This window comes from Sturnus vulgaris, chromosome W (genome assembly GCF_052056855.1).
Source record: "Sturnus vulgaris isolate bStuVul1 chromosome W, bStuVul1.hap1, whole genome shotgun sequence".
NCBI classification, from domain to species: Eukaryota; Metazoa; Chordata; class Aves; order Passeriformes; family Sturnidae; genus Sturnus; species Sturnus vulgaris.
The window spans coordinates 36,729,737-36,751,303 of NC_142282.1; the positions used below are offsets into that span (position 1 = coordinate 36,729,737).

A 21,567-nucleotide genomic window follows, 5' to 3' on the forward strand; every position below is an offset into this window, starting at 1 on the left:
TGACATCCTTCCTTTTGGATGGGGAACCATTCCAACACTGCTTGCATAAGAGGTCAAATTACTGTCTTCCATGTTAGTTCTGCACTGTGCTCAGCGGAGCCTTTCTGGTTTATTTGCCTTTGACTTGGACAGAAAGCTGAGTCTTGATTCAAGAAAAATCAATATTCACACTTGTTTTCATTTACACGGACATTGGCTTGGTCTCCTAAACAAAGAGAATGATGGGGAATTTAGGTAGGTGTTCAGATAGGTAACATTCTCTTTCTACAACCTGGCATTGTATTTTCACTTGGTCTGTTACCTCTGGCTTTGTCTAAACGGCTCAAATTATCAGGAAGAATATCAAACCTCCAGCTCTAGCCACAGTCCCACTGCAAAGTCTGTGAAGGTATGTGCATCTGCCCCTCAGGTCCATACTGCTCTTCTAATGTGCCCCTGATGGAGCAGGTAGGAAAGACTGTTGCATTTCCTAGATGCATTGTAAATGGTACATTCCGTGACCCCTGCTATGCCCTGTAGCTTGGTCCCTCTCCCCTCCTGGCCATACAGGGCTGGCTGGGATCCAGTTTTTCCCCTCCACTCTTTGCAGACCCTAGAAAAGATCTGTGCCCCCTGTCCTCTGTCTCTTTTTCCCTCTTTTTCTCTTGCTCCCTCTTTTCCTCGCTACCTACGAGAAATAAACCCTCTCACTTCATCCGGGAAAAGACCCTCTTTTGTTATCTCATTTACGTCCATGAGGTAAGGGCCCCGGAAGCCATCACCCTAACACCTGAGCTAGACCGGAGGAAGGGCGAAGAACCCCATTTTAGGGCCGAGAAAAAGCCTCAGTTGGCTCCCTACGTGAATGGTCTCTACAGAGCACCCCATCTTCAGCTGTGACTCCTATTTTCGGGATTCAAGAAGCCTTGGAGCTGATAAACTAGCTTCAATTTCTTTTAGCTGCATTTTGTGCAGTTCGAAGACTTTTAAGGACGAACCGGGAGCCTGTCAGAAGCCCAGGCAGGTCGGTTCTGGACGTAGACCCACTACAGTTACTCAGACACTCCTGCCTGCAAGAAAAAAAAAGGTGAGTGGAAGCCTTCTTTCACGGCGGGTGGGTTCCTGGAGCTCCGCGTGGGGGTCTCATCCGGTGGGATTTTGCTGGTGTGGCACCGCTCTCAAGGAGAGACACGCACGGGCGTGTGCGCGGCCTGAACGACGGCTCGTGGTGCCAGTGACCACGTGCTGTGGAGTGCGGACTGGTGGGGGCTGGACGCAGTCACCCAGGCGCGGCAGCAGGCAGGAAGCTTTGATCGGTTTCAAAGCGGTGGCACGGAGGTTTTTTTGCGGTTTTTTGTGGTTTCTGTGGGTTTTTGCGGCGGGGTCGGTCCCTATAGCGGCGCAGGCACCACGTGGGTTTTACCGACAGAAACGGCGAAATTAACATCGGGTCGGCATCCGGTAAAGCCTGAAAACCGTAGTGTACCTGGCACGTTTTAACAACTAACTCTCTTCCTGTGTTTTTAACTGTAGTGGGGTAGATATAGTGGCAAATTGCTAAACATCATAGGCTTACAGCAATCTGCCTTACAAAAGAGTATAAGAAACCAACTCAGGGAGATATTAAGTTCAGGAAATGTTTTAATATCTAAGAAAAAGTTAGCCCGTTTTGCCAGCTGTCTGTCTGTTGAAAAATCTGACCTTGAATTGCAAAATATAAATTCGATTTCATTTTGGGATGAAATAGGGGACTTATTAATTTTAAAAGTGGAAAATGGAGATAAAACAGCTTCTGTAATCCTCCCGAAGTTTTTACAAATTCAGAAACTTTTAATTCAGACAGAAAACAACAGACAGCAGCAGCAAAACGGTTCAGACTCACCTTCCCTTTCCCCAAAACCCTATAACCCGGACCTGGAGGGGACCCACGGGTCTCCCTGGGGGGTGCAGGGCTCGCAGCACTGCCGTGGCTGCTCTGAGCTCCTGGGTCCTCCCCGGTATCCCAGTTCTGATAATTTTTCGAAAATTGTCAGCACTCCTTCCTTGTTCCCTTCCCCTCTGGGCAGCGGCCATGTGGCTACACCTGAAGGTGTCGGGGTCCCAGATAGCTCTGGCCATGCGATACATCCCTTAGGGGGGGTCCCATATGGTGGCAGCCACGTGTCTCCTCCTTCATGCCGCAACCCCCTTCACCCTCCGGTCCCTGCCCCTAAGCCTGTCCCCTCCCATAACCCATCCCTGCCCTCGGCTCCACTGCCCCTTCCCCCCTCCAAGACCCAGCCCTGCACGGCACCCAGCGACCCCGCCCACAGGTGTTGCAACCCTGGATCCCACCACCCTCCCCCGCTCCGGTTTCACATTCCTTCCCTCCAAGCTGCTGCGGGGTGGGGGAGGGCAGTGGTGCCCCTGCTGAGTTCAGTGCCGGTGGGGGTGGGGAGGGATCAGCTCACAGCCCCTGCGGAACGGATGGTGTCCCCGTGGTGGGGGGGGGGGGGGTGGGCAGCCTCCCGGTCCGGGTGGGGGGGGGATGCCCAGCCCTGAAAGTCAACACAAGGAAAAAGAGTATATACCATCAGTTGTTCCTGTAGTTTATCTTGTTAAGAGGAATGGTAGAAGAAGTTATCAACCTTTGTCCTATCAAGATAAAAAAGGAAATTTGTAAAGTACAGAGAGAATTTGGTAGAAATAGTGAAATCTTTAAAGGCATGATGAGAAACACCTTTAACTCAAACGAACTGGTTCCATATGATATCAAAGAGCTTTTCCTATGTCTGTTAACTCCTTCAGAATATGATCTATGGGAAAGCCTGTGGAAAAGATCTTTGAAAGTGCTTTTACTAGAGCTTTTAAAAAGCTCAGATGATGCAAAAGATGCTGATAATAATGACATAACATATGAACACCTATGTGGGGAAAAGGATTGGCATTGCCCTGAAAGCCAAACCAGAGTACTATCCAAGTCTGTCCTGGATAAAATATGCAATGTTGCAGAAAAGGCTTTTAATCCATTACCAACAGTAGATACTAAAGGCAGTTATGTTAACATTAAACAGTTTGCTTCTGAGAATTTCTTACAGTTTGTGGACCGCCTTCGTGCGCAAGTGGAAAGACAGGTGTCTGATCCAGGGGTACAAGCTGAATTAATTAAAGAGATGGCTCAGAGGAATGCTAATGAAACCTGCCGTAGGGTTATTCTTGGCCTTCCCCTAGAGCCAGCACCTAGCTTAGCACAGATGATAGAAGCCTGCACCAGGAAAGCAGAACTGCTCAGTGGACAGGAGAGAAATCCAGGACTGGCACGCCCAAAAGCCATGGCAGCTGTAACACCAGAATCCAAGAAGCAACCAATGTCACCAGAGCAGCTGCAGCACATCATCTGCTTCCAGTGCAAGCACCCAGGACACTTTGAGTATCAATCATTGAAATATAGAAGAAATTTCTACTTGGCAGGGTATTGGTTATCATTTGTGTTCTTTTCTCCCCTCATTTTCTGTAGAAGAGACAATTTTTGTTTGTTTTTGCATGTCGTATACTGCTTCTACTTCTGGTTTTATTTTTTAATACTCAGAATGTAAAGAGAGCGCTGCTGGATAATGAGAGGGCAACTGCCAAGCTACTCTTGAATCGAATGAAATCAGAGCTTGAGAAAGAAAAATGGCATCAACTGAAATGGCAAGGGAGAGTCAAGGACTGGAAGCTCATGCAAAAGAAGTGTGTAGTTCAGAGTTTCAGGTCAGAAATTTGGCAGTCTTCTTTTGGACAGTGAGCAACACAAAGTGGCTAGTGTTCACTTTTGGTTTCTATCAAAGTAATACTTGATCATTTTTTCTTTCAACGTGATAACACATATGATATCACATATATCATGTGATTCCATTCTACATATCTACTTTCCATCCTGCAGAGAATTTATGGCAAGTGAAGAAATACAGAATCCCCCAACTGTGAATATGGAAATGGAAAAGTTGGTAAAGGAGCAGATGGTACTCAGTGAACAGAGACTGAAGGTTTTGCAATGTATCGGGTATGGCAAAAGAGGTTATAGCATAAAGGAAAACAATTGTTGCTGGAGGTAATGAAGGACTTGGCTACAAAATGCACTTTGTTTCCTGTCATTGTGTGATTGCAAAATGCAGCAGTAAGGCAGGGACTACATCTATTTCTGTTTGGCTCTTTTGAATGGAGAAAATGCATTCTTGATTTTCAGTGCCCCAGCTACACTTAAGAGGTGGAGATCAGGCTGTAAAAATGGAGCAATGGAGAAGTAAATATTGACACATAGTAGAAGTGGGCAAAGATGGGTGGAGACCTAGAAGGTGGTGCTTTTGTCAAGGCATTTTTTCTCCATGGCGTGGGATTTTATTTGCGTAATAAATTAAGAGAGGAGTCTGGATAGAAATCTAACGTTGCTGCGTTTGAATATCCATCCTGGACACAAGACACATTGGTGTGGGTGCAATGCATTACGATCTTTACAGGGAGGTTTTTTACGGTGGATGTAGGAACAAGGTAGATGACAGTTAGTTCCTTATCGGGCAGTAAACAGTTGGCCTTGAACAACAACAATCTCAGGTTTATTTTCATTGCCAAGATGGCTGTAAATAAAAGAAAGCCCAGTAGTATGGATATTCGGATTCATAATTTTATATTTGAAGTACTGACTGGTTTGTATTTTAGGATACCTGACTCTTGTTTCCTACTTTCATAGCACCTTGTTGCCTCCAACACGTGCCAAATCTGATGGAAACGAATGGTGCAGAACTCTGGAGAATTGAAACAAAAGTCTAGGTAGGTTAGGAAATCCTGAGAACAGTCTGGAATTCAAGCAATATTTTCTTTTCTCCCGGGGAACGATGAGGCAGACAATTCCTTTGAGAGTGCATGTTTGCTCTATTCTTTGTTCCGTGTGTTCCCACATACCTTCTCAGTTGCTTGGAGGTGGCAGTAAGAGCCGAAGAAGCTGCCTGTGGCATGGCTTTCCTTTGGCCAGTACAAACACCTGTGCATGGTGAGATCTAGCAGGAACTGGCTTGGTTAGAATGAATCTGGGGGAAATCAAAAGTTAATTTTGACATGGATCCCTTCTCAATCATACAAAAATACTCCTTTTTAACTCTTGGAGAAGAAGAGGGGAAGTATGAGAAGAAGAGGGGAAGTATTGGAGATACTTCCTTTCTCTGCGTCCTTGCAGCATGCCTTCCCTCTCTGTGTCTGCCTTCTCTTGCTCCAGAGCACATCCTGTTGGGATGTTTGTAGCCTGTATGGTAGTAAAGAAGTTGGTAGTGATTGTAAGTACCTTGCTACTTTGAAGCATAATGATAAAGAGCTGTGTATGTAAATGTCTTGATTTCTTTGGCTGGTAGTGTCTGGTGTCTGTAGGCAAAGGTCTGTAGGCACTGCTGGGATCTGTTCCGTGTGCTGAGATTCAGCACATGGCCTCTGTCATGTTTCCATGTCACACTGCACTATGAAAGATGGGAATATTGACTGTGGTCTGTTCCATAGCATTCACACAGCCCTAATGTGGAGTGCGTGAAGAAAATGAGCATCCAGTATGAGCTGGTCGAGGGCAAATGTGAGGAGAAAGGGCAGATGTGCAAGTTGAGTGCCACAGCTTTTGGCTGTGATAGCCGTGGTCCAATGTGTCATTTGAGTAAAATGCATCTGCGGATGCACCAAACATTGAGATAACAAGTGGAATTCCTTTTTAACCTCCGCCTTACTCTGTTCAAAAATTAAGCCATCCGTTTGGTTTCACATTAGTAGTTGGTATTTGTACTTAAAATGTGGAAAAGCCGTAACAAATGCGAGTAATGAAGGGAGTGCTGTCCTACGTGAATGTGGAAGATGCAAGGAGCCTCAGCCCTTGTGCTAAATCTGTCTTATCTTGGGAAAGAAATTCCACCTCTGCCTCAATTTCTCCCTTTTTGTCCAACCAGATGGTATTGTTTACTAATATATCATGGCATGTAGGAGGCTGAATCTATCTCTGTTCATCACAAGAAAAGAAACACTACGTTTAGCCAGGCTCTCTGAAAGCCACACAGTATTTCTTCTGTGCATGTCAATTATTTGTTCTTCTTTTCCTTCAGATGACCCTGATGGATATGAACATTTGCACAGCAGAAGATGCTGATGTTGTGCACACCAATATGCTTCAGATGACTGAGAAACTAAAACGTAGGTTTGAAGAAGAAATGGAGTCCGTGGATGTATGACGTTTCTTCCCCCTACTGCCCACCTCACCTGGGCTACCGGCTAGCTCCGGGAAGCCTGCGTCGGTGAGTGGCCCCTCCCCGGCACCATTCTGGGAGCCGCAGAAGAGGTGTAGCAACAGCTACGCCTGGGCTAGTCGTCAGGGAGGGACAAAGAGGCGCAGGAGAGACTTTTTACGGTTCTGGGGGAACAGATTTATTGAAGGAAGAGGTAACAGGTCAGGAGGTTGGGAGAGGGAACCGCAAAAGGCAGTTTGAGGGGTTCTACACTGGCTTAAGTACGGGGGCGGAGCAAGGGGAGGGCACAGAACTCTGGCCAATAACAGTTAACGGGAGGAGGTACAGAAGGCGGGGAAAGGGGTATATTGAGCCAATAAGGCAAACCGAGGGTGGGGATACATACAATTTAACCAAACATAAACACAAAAAGGAATGCTTGTCACAGAAACTTCTAGAACAAAGGGAGGGGCTACAAAGGATTGACATCCAGTGGGGCGGGGTTTAGGGTGAGGGACAGGGAAGGTTCCAGATAAAGGGGAGGGGTTTATGATGACAGACTAGGGCAAAGGCGGGAAAGGGAAAAACCATTATGTACTTAACTTAGGGGAACGAAACTGAGACCAACCATCAACACAGAAGGAAAATTAACATTAAACAACGCAACACTATATCTCCCCCTTTCTTTTTAAACAGAAGTGTCATTTTCAACGTCCTCGCCAGAGGTGAGCCCATCCTTCTCTTTCTCAACTGCTTTCATGTCTTCACCATTTGGGGGATCTTCGAGATCCCAATCCAGGATAGGCCCCACCTCTGCGCAGTTAACTTGGGGTGATGGGGAGATGCTGCGGACAACTAAGGTTTTAATAATGGGAATGCAATACAAACGAAAATAATAACAAGGACAATAGAAATAATAGTTTTGACAACTGAAGCCAGCCAACCCAGATGTCCCCAGCCTTTAAAGATGTTTCTCAGCCAGTCTTCGGATTCCTCCTTGATGTTTGAGACAAGACCTTGTATTTGCTGTATCTTGGAGTGGACACTGCTTCTCCGAGATGACAAGTTGAGACAGCAGAGGCCTTTGAAGTCCTCGCAGCCGTGGCCATGTGCAAGCAACAGGAAATCTATTGCTTCCCGATTTTGTAGGGTCGCCTGCCTGGTAATTTCCTCATCTGCTAGGAGGTCGCTTAAGGCCGCTGACGTAAGGTTTGCCTGTTTCGCTACCCAGCACTCTAGGCTGCCCAATTCACCTAGGGCTTTAGCCCCTGCCACCCACAGTAAAAAGATGGAGACAGCAACTCTTTTGGACTTAGACCGATGAAAAACATCTGCATTGCAATTTTCAACCAAATTATGAGCTTCTCTCTTTTGGATTGCCGATTTTGTGTTTTTAGATTTCCAATTCGAAATTTGGGTACGGTTAGGCGAAAACAGGGTCAGTCGTCCAAGGGTGCAGAGCCCTCCTATCAGGCGAGAGGTGATGCCTGCCCACTCCTGGTCGCCACAGATTAAGAAGACCCCCTTACCGAGCTGACGAGGTTGGTCTACAGGGGTCCCCTCAATCTGGGAGGTGGCGTTGCACCACGCTGCAGCTCTATAGTCAAGGTTGGGTTGGATAACGTTTAGGTATGATTCGAGGTTGGACCATCTATAATGATTCTGAACACAAAAAGGGGATGGGGCTGAACCAAGTAACTCTAATTCCTGAGGTTCCTCGGGTGCTTTGGGAAGGTCTTTAGACCACTCCCGCCACACCCAGAGGGGGTTGGTCATAGGATAGGAGGCATAGGAGGGGTGCCACCGCCGGGGGTTAAAATCATCCCGCATGTTGATTATTGTCTTGGGATATTCGTCGGGCTGAAATGGGATCCCCACCAGGCAGGTTGAAAGTGGATTCCCTGTTGCTGCAGTTGATAAGCAGAGATGGTCCTGCTGCATGGCCTGGGCCAGGGTGACCCACACATTCTTCCTCGGCTGCAGGACTATCCACTCCACCGAAGACTGGCAGAGGCACGCCCAGATGACAAGGGCATACCACATCCTGGGGCTCCGGGTGGCTGACTAAAACAGAACAGGAAAAGGGAATGGGTTACTCAAATAGGTCCTGAACTTCAGGGGGAGGAAACAACTTGGAGAAGGGGCTGTCCCGCCCTCTGGGGGACCCTTGGTGTCCCAGGGAGGGGCGCCGGCGACGACGAAGCGCTGCATATTTGACATCTCCGGAGGTTGGCCCTGACAGATGTCCCTGACTGGCAGTACAGGGACCGACACACCTTTGAGGGACGCACCTCAAACCAAAGGGCATGGATACGCAAGCGTACCCACGACCCCAGGTGACTAACTCATGTGGGCCCTCCGTTTTACCGGTCTCCGGGTTCTTCACCATCACGGGAGGGTGTTTTCTCAACCGTAATGATGAAGAGTTCGTGAAGTGCCTCACAATGGGAGGACTCAGCACTTCGAAGGAGCAGTTAAGAAAGTTGATGGTAAAAAGGGCTTTATGCAATTTAGTGTGAGGTGTATCGAATTGAGTATCGCCCTGTTGCTGCTCCAGGACCCGTTTGAGTGTTTGGTGGGAGGGCTCAACCATGCCCTGACCTGCGGGGGAATAACGGGATGCCAGTCTTATGTTTGATTCCACACCTCTACAGGAACTCCCGGAAGGCCGTGGAAGCATACGCTGGGCCATTGTCCGATTTCAATTCCCTTGGGATCCCCAACACAGAGAAGGCCTGTACAAGGTGTTTCTGTACGTCCTTGGCCTTCTCCCCTGTGTGGGCAGAAGCGAAGACTACCCGGAAAAGGTGTCCACACTCACATGCACATAATTCAACCTGCCGAACTGCGGAACGTGGATGACATCAATCTGCCATAACTCACAGCTCTCCAGGCCTCTCGGATTGACGCCAGGGCTCAGGGTTGGCACCCCAAGCTTCTGGCACTGGGGACATGTGGCCACAATGTCCTTGGCCTGGTCACGGCTTAGTTGGAATTGCCATACCAAGCCAGGCGCATTCTGATGGAATTTCTGATGGCTCAGCTTTGCCTGTTGGTAAATATCAGGAATCCTGGCCATATCAGCTGGTGCGGCCAGGGTGTCCTCTCTCTGGTTACCCTCGGAGAGAAATCCTGGCAGGTCTGTGTGCGATCTTACGTGCATCACGAAGTACGGATGCTCTCGGTGGGAGACAGCATATATCAGCTTAGAGAGCAGACCGTGGAGGTTCGGATTAGAGACTTCTTTCAAAACAATGTTCTCTGCCCTTGACACCACACCCACCACATAGGCCGAATCTGTAACCAAATTAAGTGGCTCTGAGAACCTCTCGAAAGCTCTAACGACTGCATCTAACTCAGCAATTTGAGGGGAACCCTCAACAACCTTAACATCTGCCTCCCACTGCTGAGTCTGGGGGTTCTTCCAAGTCATGACTGACTTGTACGAAGCCCCAGATGCCTCTGTAAAAACAGTTAGAGCTTTGAGCTGCACCCGGCTCAATTTTTCTTTTGGGACCAGATTGAAATTTGAATTAAATAATTTATGACTTTGGTGGTGGACAGATGTTTGTCCTGTGTAGCTATCAAGGGCAAAGAGAAGAGTCTCATTCTCCTGGAGCAAATGCTCCAAAACCTCCTTAGTCAGCTTGCCTGATGAGAAGGCAAGTGGTACTCGGATGAACGCAAAATCGCAACCCGCCAGCTCTCCCAAACGGGCCCTGGACTTCCTGATCAGCTGCGCCATCAGCTCCTGTGGCCTGGTGATACTTTTGGACCTCTAATGACTGAGGAACACCCACTCTATAATCAAGAGGGGGTCCCTCTGGTCCTGGTCCCACTGGTAAATGAGGCCGTGGAGGTGCGGCAGCTGTCCCAGGATAATAAACTCAAATTGCAGATTCGGCAGGTAGCGATGGGCTTGTCTCGTCCCCATCGCCTTCTCTACCTTTTCCAGAGCTGCCCTCGCATCTGGGGTCAGCACCCTAGGAGGAAGTAACTCATCTCCCCCTTTCAATAAATTGAAAAGGGGAGCTAGGTCCTGGGTGGTCAATCCTAGCCAGGGTCTGACCCAATTCAATGACCCACACAGCTGGTGGAAATCCGCAAGGGTTTTTGGCTTGGTGTTAATTGCCAATTTCTGTGGGACAATAGTCCTGCTGGTAATTTGGAGCCCAAGATACTTCCACGGGGGCATCCTCTGAACTTTCTCCTTCTGGAGCTCAAACCCTGCAGAGATCAAAACCTCGATGACAAGGTCAAGGACATACTGCAGTATGTTGTCCGTGGGGGCACAAATTAGCACATCATCCATATAGTGCAGGATGACGGCCTCCCCTGTCTTGGCACGGACAGGAGACATCAATGAGGCCACGTACTATTGACAGATAATGGGGCTGTTCTTCATGCCCTGAGGCAGTACTCGCCAATGGAAGCGCCTCATTGGGGCTTCCCGGTTGATGGATGGAACCGAGAAGGCAAACCGTGGTGCATCCTCGGGGTCGAGGGGAATGTGGAAAAAACAATCCTTGATAGCTAGGACTGCCAGATTCCAATTTTGCGGCAGCATTGAGGGTAAGGGCATACCTGGTTGCAGAGACCCCATGTCTTCTCTCTTTTTATTTATTTCACGAAGGTGGTGAAGGAGCCGCCACTTGTCCTTCCCCGGCTTTTTGATGATGTAGATCGGAGAATTCCAAGGGCTCCAGGTTGGCTCCATGTTACCTTTGGCTAACTGCTCCTCCACGATTTCGTTGAGCGCCTGCAATTTCTGTTTATTAAGCGACCACTGATCTATCCATACTGGTTCATCAGATAGCCAATTCAGTTTCTGGACAGGGCGCTCCACAGTGACTGCGAAGGAAAATCCCGCGGGGTTTTCGGGATGTCAATACGAACACCCCATTGCAACATGGCATCTCTGCCCCACAGGGGAGCTTTATACTCCATAACAAAAGGGCGGACATTAGCCACCTGCCCTTCAGGTCCCTCAATTTTAATTACGCTTTTTGACTGCCGAGCCAATTGGGCCCACCTGACTCTTTGTATTCTGCCAGCCACGGGTTGCAACTCCCAATGTGACGGCCAATTCTCGGTTGGTATAATTGTCACATCTGCTCCTGTATCGAAGAGTCTGTCGAGGTAAAAGTAGTCTTCACCCCGATGGAGTCCGCATCCAATGATTGGTTTATCCTCACCAATGACTTCCGCCCAATAGATGCAGGGATTAGCCGGTTTCGCCACGATGGTGTTGGGCACCGGAATCGCCTGCGCTACTAGTTGTTCCTTTGGCAGGAAGTATGGTGGCTGGATGCACTGTGCCAGGAGAGTGAAACGGTCTGGACACAAAAGCTGCGTCTGCGGCACAATTTCAATCTCCGGAGGGGTACACTTTCTATCCCCAAGCACGACATATGTGCAGTCAAGTCCGGCGAACAACCCTGGTGATGTGGGCTTCACCGACACCAACCGCCAGTCCTGTGTGGGAATCAGAAGTCAGAAGCGGAGGGGCAGGACCGCTTACGGAGGAGGAGCCAGAACACTGGCAACATTCATGGTGATGGGCGGGACCTGTTGAGCTCGGGGGCTGCCTCTCTGGAGGTGGAGTAAGAGGAGGAGTTTTAGTAGGAAGAGGTGGAGGAGCCTGGGGAGGAGGAACACCCCTCCCGTGGGAGGAGACAGGGGCAGGACTCGGGGAAGGAGGCGGGAACAGAAAGGGTTTGGGACACGGTGTAGGGGGCGGAGCCACAGTCGGAGGAGGGTACGGATCAATGAGGAAGGGATTCTGGGAAGAAAAAGGAGCCAGAGCACAAGGGACCGGCCACGCCACGTAGCCGGCACCATCTTGTGCGCCAGAGTCCAGGAGGCTATTTTGTGGCTCCGGGGAGGATGACTGGAACCTGACTGACTTTGGGGTTTTGGGGGTAGAGCCTGGGGTAGGAGTGGGGGAGGGTTTTGGGGTACATTTACAAACTTTACAACTCTTTAAAACAGGTTTCAGGGTAGAACTCGGGGTGCAACTGGGAGAGACGGAACTGCGGGAAGAGGGATTAGGGGAAGGCTCCCTGACGGCTGGCGCCTTGCCACCTGGGCTAGGGTATCGGGAGGACCGAGAGGGGCCAGGCAATTAGCGGCTGGTCTCCCTGGCCGGGCTGGCCTGTGATCGTTCCTGAGCTGCCCGTCTCAGATCCCCTGATGCAGGGGAAGGGGGATTGGAATGAGGGTTAGGAGAGGGGGGAACAACTGGGGGAACCCAGGATGGCTTGCTTCCCTTCCCTGCCCTCTCCTGGCGGGGCGGGGCCTGGCGCACGCTCCCTACCTTTTCTTTTACAGCTGTACGAATTTGAATGTATAAACTGAAAAACCGATCCACGGAGGTGTCTAATTGCTCAACGCCATGAGCCTTTGTCCTACTAGTTCCCAAAATTGGACTGACTCCATTTGCTGGGGTAACACCCCGGGGAATTGGGAAGCAAGCCATTTTATGAACTTCCTTAACGAACCCGTGAAAACTTTTTTTTCCCTCCCTCCAGGGTACCCACAACTTGGAAAAACATCTCCCGCTGCTGTGTGGACAGCTTTGCGCCCATTATGGTGTGCCTCATACCCACACAGAAGAACTCACTCTCCCACTGTAGCAAAAGAAAACTGAAACAACTGAGAATAAAGGTCCCAGGGCCAGTGAGTCCCCCACCCTCAGGGACTAAAGGAAGGGGTGTTTTTACGGGCCCCCACACCTAGGGCTGCACACCCCACCCAGTCTAATGGTAAGCCCCCCTGCACCCCGTTGGGGGATACTTACCGGCTCCGTTGGCCTCTGCAACAGGAGCTGCAACAGAAGGCCCCTCCCTCGAAAGTGGTCCTCTGGGCGCAGAGGTTTGCCACCTTCTCCCCGAGCGCTGCCAACCGGGCCTGCTCCGATCGGGGTAGTCGATGCTCAATGCCTCTGATCCTCAGATCTTAGAGGCTCTTCGTGGGGTCACTGGCGAAGTGGCCCTGCTTCTGGGCGCCAAACGGACGTTTCTTCCACCCACTGCCCACCTCACCTGGGCTACCGGCTAGCTCCGGGAAGCCTGCGTCGGTGAGAGGCCCCTCCCTGGAACCACTCTGGGAGCTGCAGAAGAGGTGTAGCAACAGCTATGCCTGGGGGAGTCGTCAGGGAGGGACAAAGAGGCGCAGGAGAGACCTTTTACGGTTCTGGGGAAAGGGATTTATTGAAGGAAGAGGTAACAGGTCAGGAGGTTGGGAGAGGGAACGGCAAAAGGCAGTTTGAGGGGTTCTACACAGGCTTAAGTACGGGGGCGGAGCAAGGGGAGGCCAAATAACGGTTAATGGGGGGAGGTACAGAAGGAGGGGAAAGGGGTACATTGAGCCAATAAGGCAAACCGAGGGTGGAGATAGATACAATATAACCAATCATGAATACATAAGGGAATGCTTGTCACAGAAACTTCTAGAACAAAGGGAGGGGCTACAAAGGATTGACATCCAGTGGGGCAGGGTTTAGGGTGAGGGACAGGGAAGGTTCCAGATAAAGGGGAGGCGTTTATGATGACAGACTAGGGAAAAGGTGGGAAAGGGAAAAAACATTATGTACTTAGGGGAACGAAATTGGGATGAACCATCAACACAGAAGGAATATAAACATTAAACAACGCAACACAACTGATGTGCATTTCTTTTATTTGATGACATATATTTTCATCACTCCTTGGGATTAGTCTGTTCTTCCTGTGCTCCCACCTGCAATGCCTTCTGCCTGGTAGGGTACTGATGTCACCTTAGAAAGAGGTCCATAGTGCGACAGAACACTCCAAAGAAACAGTTTGGTGTGGAAGAGTTTCATGTGGAAGTGTTCATAAGTCTTGTGTTCATTTTTTGTAATATAAATAGATTGTATTTTTATGATCATTTCTATCTGAAATACATATGATAGCCATGAACGACATATGGCCCAGCCTGCTTAAGATCAGACTTTAGGAATAGCTGGAAATGATCTCCCAAATGTCTTCCAATCTTTTCTATACATAAAAAACGTCGGGCAGTTGTTTCTAAAGGGATAAATTATAGAATGTGATTTGGTGCTTTATGGTGCCAGAATAAACAGAAGTTTTTGATAATCAGCATTCTTACCAGTTTTCTTGGAGACTGATTTTTTTTACTCTCCAGATAGAAGACGCCATGTTGGATACCAGTCGTAAAATTCCAGGCATCCTTTTATCATGTTACATATCCTCTTACTCATTCATTTCACCTTCCAGCAGTTTAGAAAGAACTTGTTCACTTGAATGTTTTTCTTTGGAGTGATTTTAAGGAGACGGCTAAATGGCCATAATACAGGTAGAAACATAAAAAGAAGGGTATGCTATAAAGACAGGACTTCTTAATGCAAAGAGCCCACTGAAATTCAAAATACCTGCTGTAAAATTAAAAATGTAATCTATAACTTTTAGATGGTATTTTCTACTCTTCAGTTTCATTCTGTCAGGTGCATTTTTGCTAACTGCTTTATTCAAGCTGAATGGAGAGTCCTGTCTTATTCTTGGTATGGCAAGAGTGATAGAGATCACTGCTGCTTTCTGTAGAAAGTGGCTGCAAGTTGCTATTACGAGATCTTGTGCAGGTCTAGAATCTGATTGGATGTGAGGTTCTCATTGTTTCAACAAGCAACTTGGGGTGGCAGTGTCAGAGGTGTTCATTATCTAGGAAGATTTTCATAGGTGATGAGTTTTGCTGAGGTAGCTTTCTCTTCTGGGTGTAGAATATATGTGCATAATTAACTTCCTTGAATCCTAAATAGCTGGGGAGATTTTAGTATCTACGAAGCCATTTTTACTAGCTTTTTTATGTGGCCTTAGATGATGAAAGTGATCTAGATACAATTTTAGAAAAAAGGAAAACGGTGAGCTGTGAGGAAGAGCTGAAGGAGTATTTGGAGAACACCCTTTCTTCTTGAGATCAAATTAGAACAAGGTATGAATGTTGTATCGTCAACTTAAAAGGTAGAGCATCTTTGAACATTGGTTGTACTACTTAGGCCATGTTTTAATGCTGTTGTGTGAAGGTATGGAAAAAGAGTGCTTTTCACTTCATGTAAGAATATAGAATAATGTCCATAGTGAACAAGGTTAAGGCAAATAATGCCCACGGTTTAGGAATGGGACAAAGGAAGACTGCTATCATTCAAAAACCATAGCACATCAGTATTACTGTGCATACCATCACATCCATGCCTTATTCAGAAGGTAAAAGAAGTAGAAAGGAGGAGTGCAGATTCTTGGATCACTGGAATCAGAAGTTGGTCTGCACCATCATCTCTTCACTCATACGTTTGATCACATTCAAAGTTCTAGGAACTCAGACGTTTAATATAGCCAAGCATTTGCAACTTTAAAAGCCATCTAAAAATTGGTACAATACCGCTCTCCTTCCTGAAGATCTTAGCAGCAGCTCTGAAGCCATAGAGGAAGCAGCACAGTTCACACACCCAGGAGGTCTTTCCTACCTGCTCGATCAGAGGCACATTAGAAGAGCAGTATGGACCTGAGGGGCAGATGCACATACCTTCACACACCTTGCACTGGGACTGTGGTTTGAGCTGGAGGTTTGATACTCTTCCTAATAATTTGAGCCGTTAAAACAAAGCCAGATGTAACAGACCAAGTGAAAATACAATGCCAGGTTGCGGGAAGAGAATGTTGCCTATCTAGACACCTATATAAATTCCCCATCATTCTCTTTGTATAGGAGACCAAGCCAATGTCGGTGGAAATGAAAACATGTGTGAATACGGATTTTTCTTGAATCAAGACTCAGCTTTATGTCCAAGTCAAAGGCAAATAAACGAGAAAGGCTCCGCTGAGCACAGTGCAGAACTAACATGGAAGACAGTAATTTGACCTCTTATGCAAGCAGTGTTGGAATGGTTCCGCATCCCAAAGGAAAGATGTCAAATGCCTGTTTGGAAATATTTTAACTTCTGTGCATTTCTTTCTTTGAAATGAACTAATCTGTATAAGCCAGGACGAGATTGTGTTCAGTAGAAACAGATCAATGGCAACATTTAGCCTAAAGGTTTTATGAGATTGATCATGAAGTTCGATTTAGATTTAAAGGCACTGTAGTCATATTTAATTTTATTTCTCTCCGTACTTGAGTCTCTTAAACAGGGACCTTCAATTGGACAGGAAGGGGACACTGAAGCAAATTGTAATGGATGACGTAATGGCTTACCCGGAAGCATTTTGTGACAATTGATTTCTTCTAGGTATCCATCAGCCAGCATTTTGGTGTGAAGGAAATCTTCAAACAGGTAAAACAAAAATTCCCGTTGGTTTAAAACCTGACTGCTACATTAATTTTTCACTTTTGAGAAAATTTTCATGACCTTTAAAATTCAGACTATATCAAGTATTGTTTCAGCCATTGAAGAAAGTGCTTTTGACAGAGATAGGAGAGGGAAACCAAAACATTTCTCAGAGCCACACTTTGAACTCTGTCCTTGTTACAAACGGCACTTGAGCAAATTCATTTGCCTTTCGAACAGAAAACGGCAAGGTAACAGGCTGATCATTACGGATTTGAGTGTTCCACGTTCTTTAGATAGTAAGTGATCTATTCAAGATGACCTCTTACTGAAATAGATCCATTTTGAGAAGGGATATGGATTTCTTAGAAGAAAGCATATCCCTATGTTAAAACGGTGTGGTGGGTGTTTTTTGTTGTTGTTTTGCTTCTAGAACTTGCAAGGCACAATCGACTTCATAGTTCGAGATCCAAATAAGACCACGACATTCCAAACAGGTGTTTCTTTTTGGTTGTTTTTCAATCTGTATATCTTTGGATTGTAACCAGTAGAACTGTGCTTGAACTGGAAAGAAGTAGCGGAGGTTTCAGAAGTGGAACATACGGTGGAACAGGAAGCTGAGAGCATTGTGCAAGGAGAGGAATGAGGGGAAAATGGTAAGAGTTTCCTGAGTCGGAAGGGACCCCTAGGGATCATCAAAGTCCAACTCCTGGCCCTGCACAGACACTCCAACAGTTCCACCCTCTGCATCCCTGAGAGCATTGGCCAAACGCTCCTGGATCTCTGGCAGCCGTAGGGCTGTGCCCATTGCCTGGAGAACCTATTCAGTGCCTGACCAGCCTCTGAGGAAAAAAGCCTTTCCCTGATAGCCAGCCTAATCGTCCCCTGACACAGCTCCTGGCATTCCCTTGGCTCCTGTCCCTGGTCGCAGAGAGCAGAGAGCAAAGCTGTCCCTATGCTGCCCTTGAGAGGAGTTGAGAGGTCCCAAGTGAGGTGTGAGCTCAGTGTCCTCTCTGCAGCTGAACCAAATGCCCTCAGCCACTCTTTGTATGGCTTCCCCTCCAGCCTCTTCACTATCTCTGTGTCCCTCCTTTGGCCATTTCTCCAATAGCCTGAGGTCTTTCTGACGGTGTGGCATCCAAAATTGCCCCCAGGGCTTGAAGAGAGCCCAGTCCCAGCCCATAGCAGAGCAGGACAATCACCTCTCTCGAGCTAGCGGTGCCATAAGATAGGGACAGTTGTCAAAAATCAGCTGGAGAAACAAATCTAACAGAGAAACAGGTGATCTTGGCACAGGAAATGGAAGAATCAGAGGACAAAGAAGATGAGGAGAGGATTCCTTGTAAAAGTGAAGAAAATGAGCATGCAGAACAGGGACTAAGCATTATGCAGGTAAGTGAGCAAGAGAATAAGTTTGAAAGTGAAGGCAGTTTTGTGCAAAAGAATGAGGCATAGAAAGTCTTTTTGCTGAAAATTAATAGAAAGTTTTTTTCCGTTTAGCTTGTATACGAAGCGCACAGGGCTCGAGATCCTTTTATGGGAGAATGGAGTGTGTAAATTTGCCAATCATTTTGGAGCGAATTTGGAGGGTTTTAGGGTCCCAGGTGAATTTTGGGTTGAATTCTGGGGATTTGGGGGTTCCCAGGTGAATTGGGGGGGGGGGGGCGGGGGGAATCTGGGGAGATCCAGGTGAGTTTTGAGGGGTCACAGCTTGATTTTGGGGGAGAATTTGTGCAATTTTGGGGGATCCCAGGTAGCGAGGTTTGCGGTTGTGTTGGTTTGAAAGTAAAACCAGTGCGACTCCAAGTCAGTAATACAATTTTATAGGAGAAAAGAGAAAAAATAAAATACGTGCAATAATATAAAAGAAAAAACAGCAACAAAGTCAGAAATACAACCTGACACCCTGTCAGTCAGGGTGTTGGTAGCAGTCCCTATAAATGGTGGCTGCAGTCCTCCTGGATGACAGATGTGGTTCAGTTGAAGCAGTGCTCCTGTAGAAGGTGCAGTTTTCCTCCGAAGATCCAGTGATGATGTGGAAAAAGGTCCGACTTTCCTCTGGGATCCCGTGGAAAGGAGTGCTTTGGTGTTCCAAATCTCAGTTTTTATCTAGGTAGGAAATGTTTGGCTCTTCCCCCTGGCTGGAGCATCTCCCAATGGGATGATGTAATCTTATCAGTCACACAATAGGACTTAATGGTCCGTTAACAGAATATATCTTCTGGAGGAAGGATGGGTTGTCAAAAGATAACGATGAGCATCCCCCTGATCTTATCAGATGGCACATGAGCAGGGGATATCTCCAAAAGAGATAAGGATGATGACCCCTCCCACATTTTAACAGATGGTGATAGAATACACATTTTTGCATTGTACCCCAGTAGATGGGTGAATTTGTGGAATGTGGGGTGTCCCACTTGAATTTTAGGGGGAATTTGTGGAATTCTAGGGATCTCAGGGGAATTTGGGGTAGAGTTTGGTGAATTTTAGGGTATACATGTGAATTTTAGGGTTCTCACATGAGTTTCGGGGATGCCAGGTGAATTTTGGTGTGAATGCTGTCGATTTTGGGGTATCCAGGTGAGCGTTTGGGAGTCGTGGGAGAATTTTGGAATTAATTGGGGGAGATGCAGGTGGATTTTCCGGGGAAATTTGGTGATTTTTGCGAGTCCCAGATGGGTCTTTGAGCGAATTTGGTGGATTTGGGGGTATCTGGGTGTGTTTTGAGGGGGATTGGAGTCATTTTGGGGTGAATTTGGGAGGTGTTGGGGGAACTGGGTCTTAGGGGTGATTTGAGATATTTTGGGGGTTGCAGGTGGGATTTTGGGGTGAAGCCCTGGGATTTGGTGGTTCCCTGTGATTTTTGGCATGAATTTGTGGAATTTTGGGACTTGCCAGGTGAGTGCTGGGCATCCCAGCGAGGACTTCGGGGTGAATTTTGGGGATTTTGGGTTTCCCAGGTGAATTTCTGAGGTGACAAGGCTCAAAAAGTTTTTTTTTCGAAAACAAGTTAAAGCCAGAATGTTATTGAAAATTAATAGATGTGATGCAAGTAGGTAATATGCAGACAATACACAGGGAGACAAATCATGGGAAAAATACAGTGGTAACACATGAGTGTGTGAGGATGGGATCAGTATAGATAAGGCTCAGCTGAAGCTGAATTTGGAAAAGCATGACAAAAATAAGAATAATAAAGGCACCTACGGGTATTTCAGTGGGAAAAGGAAGATGAAAATAAACCTATCACACCTGCCCTATTCCCCCCCCCACCCCCATAAGCCAGACAGGACTAGTGGCAACAGACAAGGAGAAGGCTGAGGTACTCAACAAATGTTGGTCTCAATTATTACTGCCAGTCACTATTTCCACATCTGTCACTTTATTGGACTGGTGGACTTGATTCTAAGCCATAGTAGCAGGTCAGCTTTCTGACCACTTGAGGAATCTGAGCGTGCAAGACCATGGGACCCACCCAGAGTCATGTCAGGGCCCTGAGAGAACTGGCAGCTGTAGTGGCTAAGGTGCTGCCTCCATCATATTTGAGAAAACAAGGCAAAGAGTGAAAGCCTCCAGACACTGTGTTGTATTGACTCCAATACTCTTGGTCTTTTTTGTAAATCTTAGAGCTCTGAGTCAATTTCTGCAGAGGATTCCCAATGCAGTTTCAAAAATGGAATCTTTGTTTTTGGTTGTTATGTTGATCTTGGATATTTCCATTTTCTGCACTCCTATATTTTCGAAAAATTTGTAATGACTGAAAAGAAAGCTGAGAAGAGGCATTATGCTCTTTCGAGTGATATAAATGGACCAGTATTCTTTTCAGACAAATATATTTTTGCTGTGTCTAAGCACATGTGCATACCTGTGTTTGATTTATGTCCAGGTTTGGGCAGTGGGGCAGCCACAGGGCCGTCCTGTGACAATGGCCCGGATGCTGCCCTGTAGGCTTTTTCTCGGCCCCAAAATAGGGTTTTTTCACCCTTCCTCCGGTCTAGCTCAGGTGTTAGGGTGAAATTCCCCTGGGCCCTAGCCTCAGGGATGTAGTTAAGATATCCAAAGAGGCTCTTTCCCCTAATAAAGTTACAGGTTTATTTCTCGTGGGTAGTGAGTGAAAAAAGGGAAAGGAAAAAGGGAGAAAAGAGGGAGAAAAGAGTGGGGGAAGAGGGAAAAGTGCGGGGTAAGAGCGTGGGGGGAAAAAGAGAACGAGGTAAGAGAGAGAGGCCAGGGGGTACTGACCTTTTCTAGGGTCTGGAAAGGGGGGGGTGGGGGCGAGGAGAAATTGGATCCCAGCCAGCTCTGTGTGGCCAGGAGGGGAGAGGGACCAAGATACAGGGCACAGCAGGGGTCACGGGATGTACCATTTACAATGTATCTAGGAAACACAACATCTCCCCGTTTTTTGTTTAACAAAGTTGAAAGAAGGATATTGGTATCATTCAAATTACGATTCTGCCCACCACTTGTAGCTGGCGGGAGGGTTAGATTGTTTCAAGTCTTTCATTTCTATGTGATTGACTACTGAGGTAGAGGGAATGAGACTATGAATAACCTTGAAAACCAAGTGACGTAGGATCCCGAATGCCATTATTACAAGGAAAAGAATAACAAAAATTAACATAATTGTTTTGACTATAGATGTCCACCACCCTGTGAGTCCCCAGCCTTTGAACAGTCCATTGAACCAATCCTCAGATTCTTGCTTCACTTGTCCGATCAAGTTGTTCATGTTTCAGAGGGCAGCATGGATGTTAGGAGCTTTCGAGGTCAGGTCCATACAGCAAAGTCCTTCAAATTCCTGGCACTCATGTCCGTGCAGTAGCAAGAGAAAATCTATAGCAGCACGATTTTGTAGTGTGGCCTGTCGGGTTTGCTGTTGCTGCTGTGGACAGACATATGTTTTCTTGTTGGAGCGTCTGTGCCAGGGTCACCCAGATGTTCTGACGTGGCTGAGGGACGCTCCATGCAGCTGCTAGACTGTTCAGTGTAAACAGGAAGACAGCTTGGATGGGGTTCATTACGGGACTGAGAGAAGAGAAGCTTTTCTCTAGAAGAAAAGACAAACATTATAAA

The 21,567-nt window shown here is 47.2% G+C and overlaps 1 long non-coding RNA gene across 1 annotated transcript in view; it reads left to right on the forward strand.

Moving 5' to 3' along the window:
* The window catches only part of LOC148220114 (uncharacterized), a 643,144-nt gene that overhangs the window by 294,075 nt on the left and 327,502 nt on the right, over positions 1–21,567 (forward strand). The window contains exon 2 of the long non-coding RNA XR_015798850.1: positions 4,688–4,767. This is a non-coding gene — a long non-coding RNA (uncharacterized LOC148220114). The remainder of the gene's footprint in view (positions 1–4,687; positions 4,768–21,567) is intronic.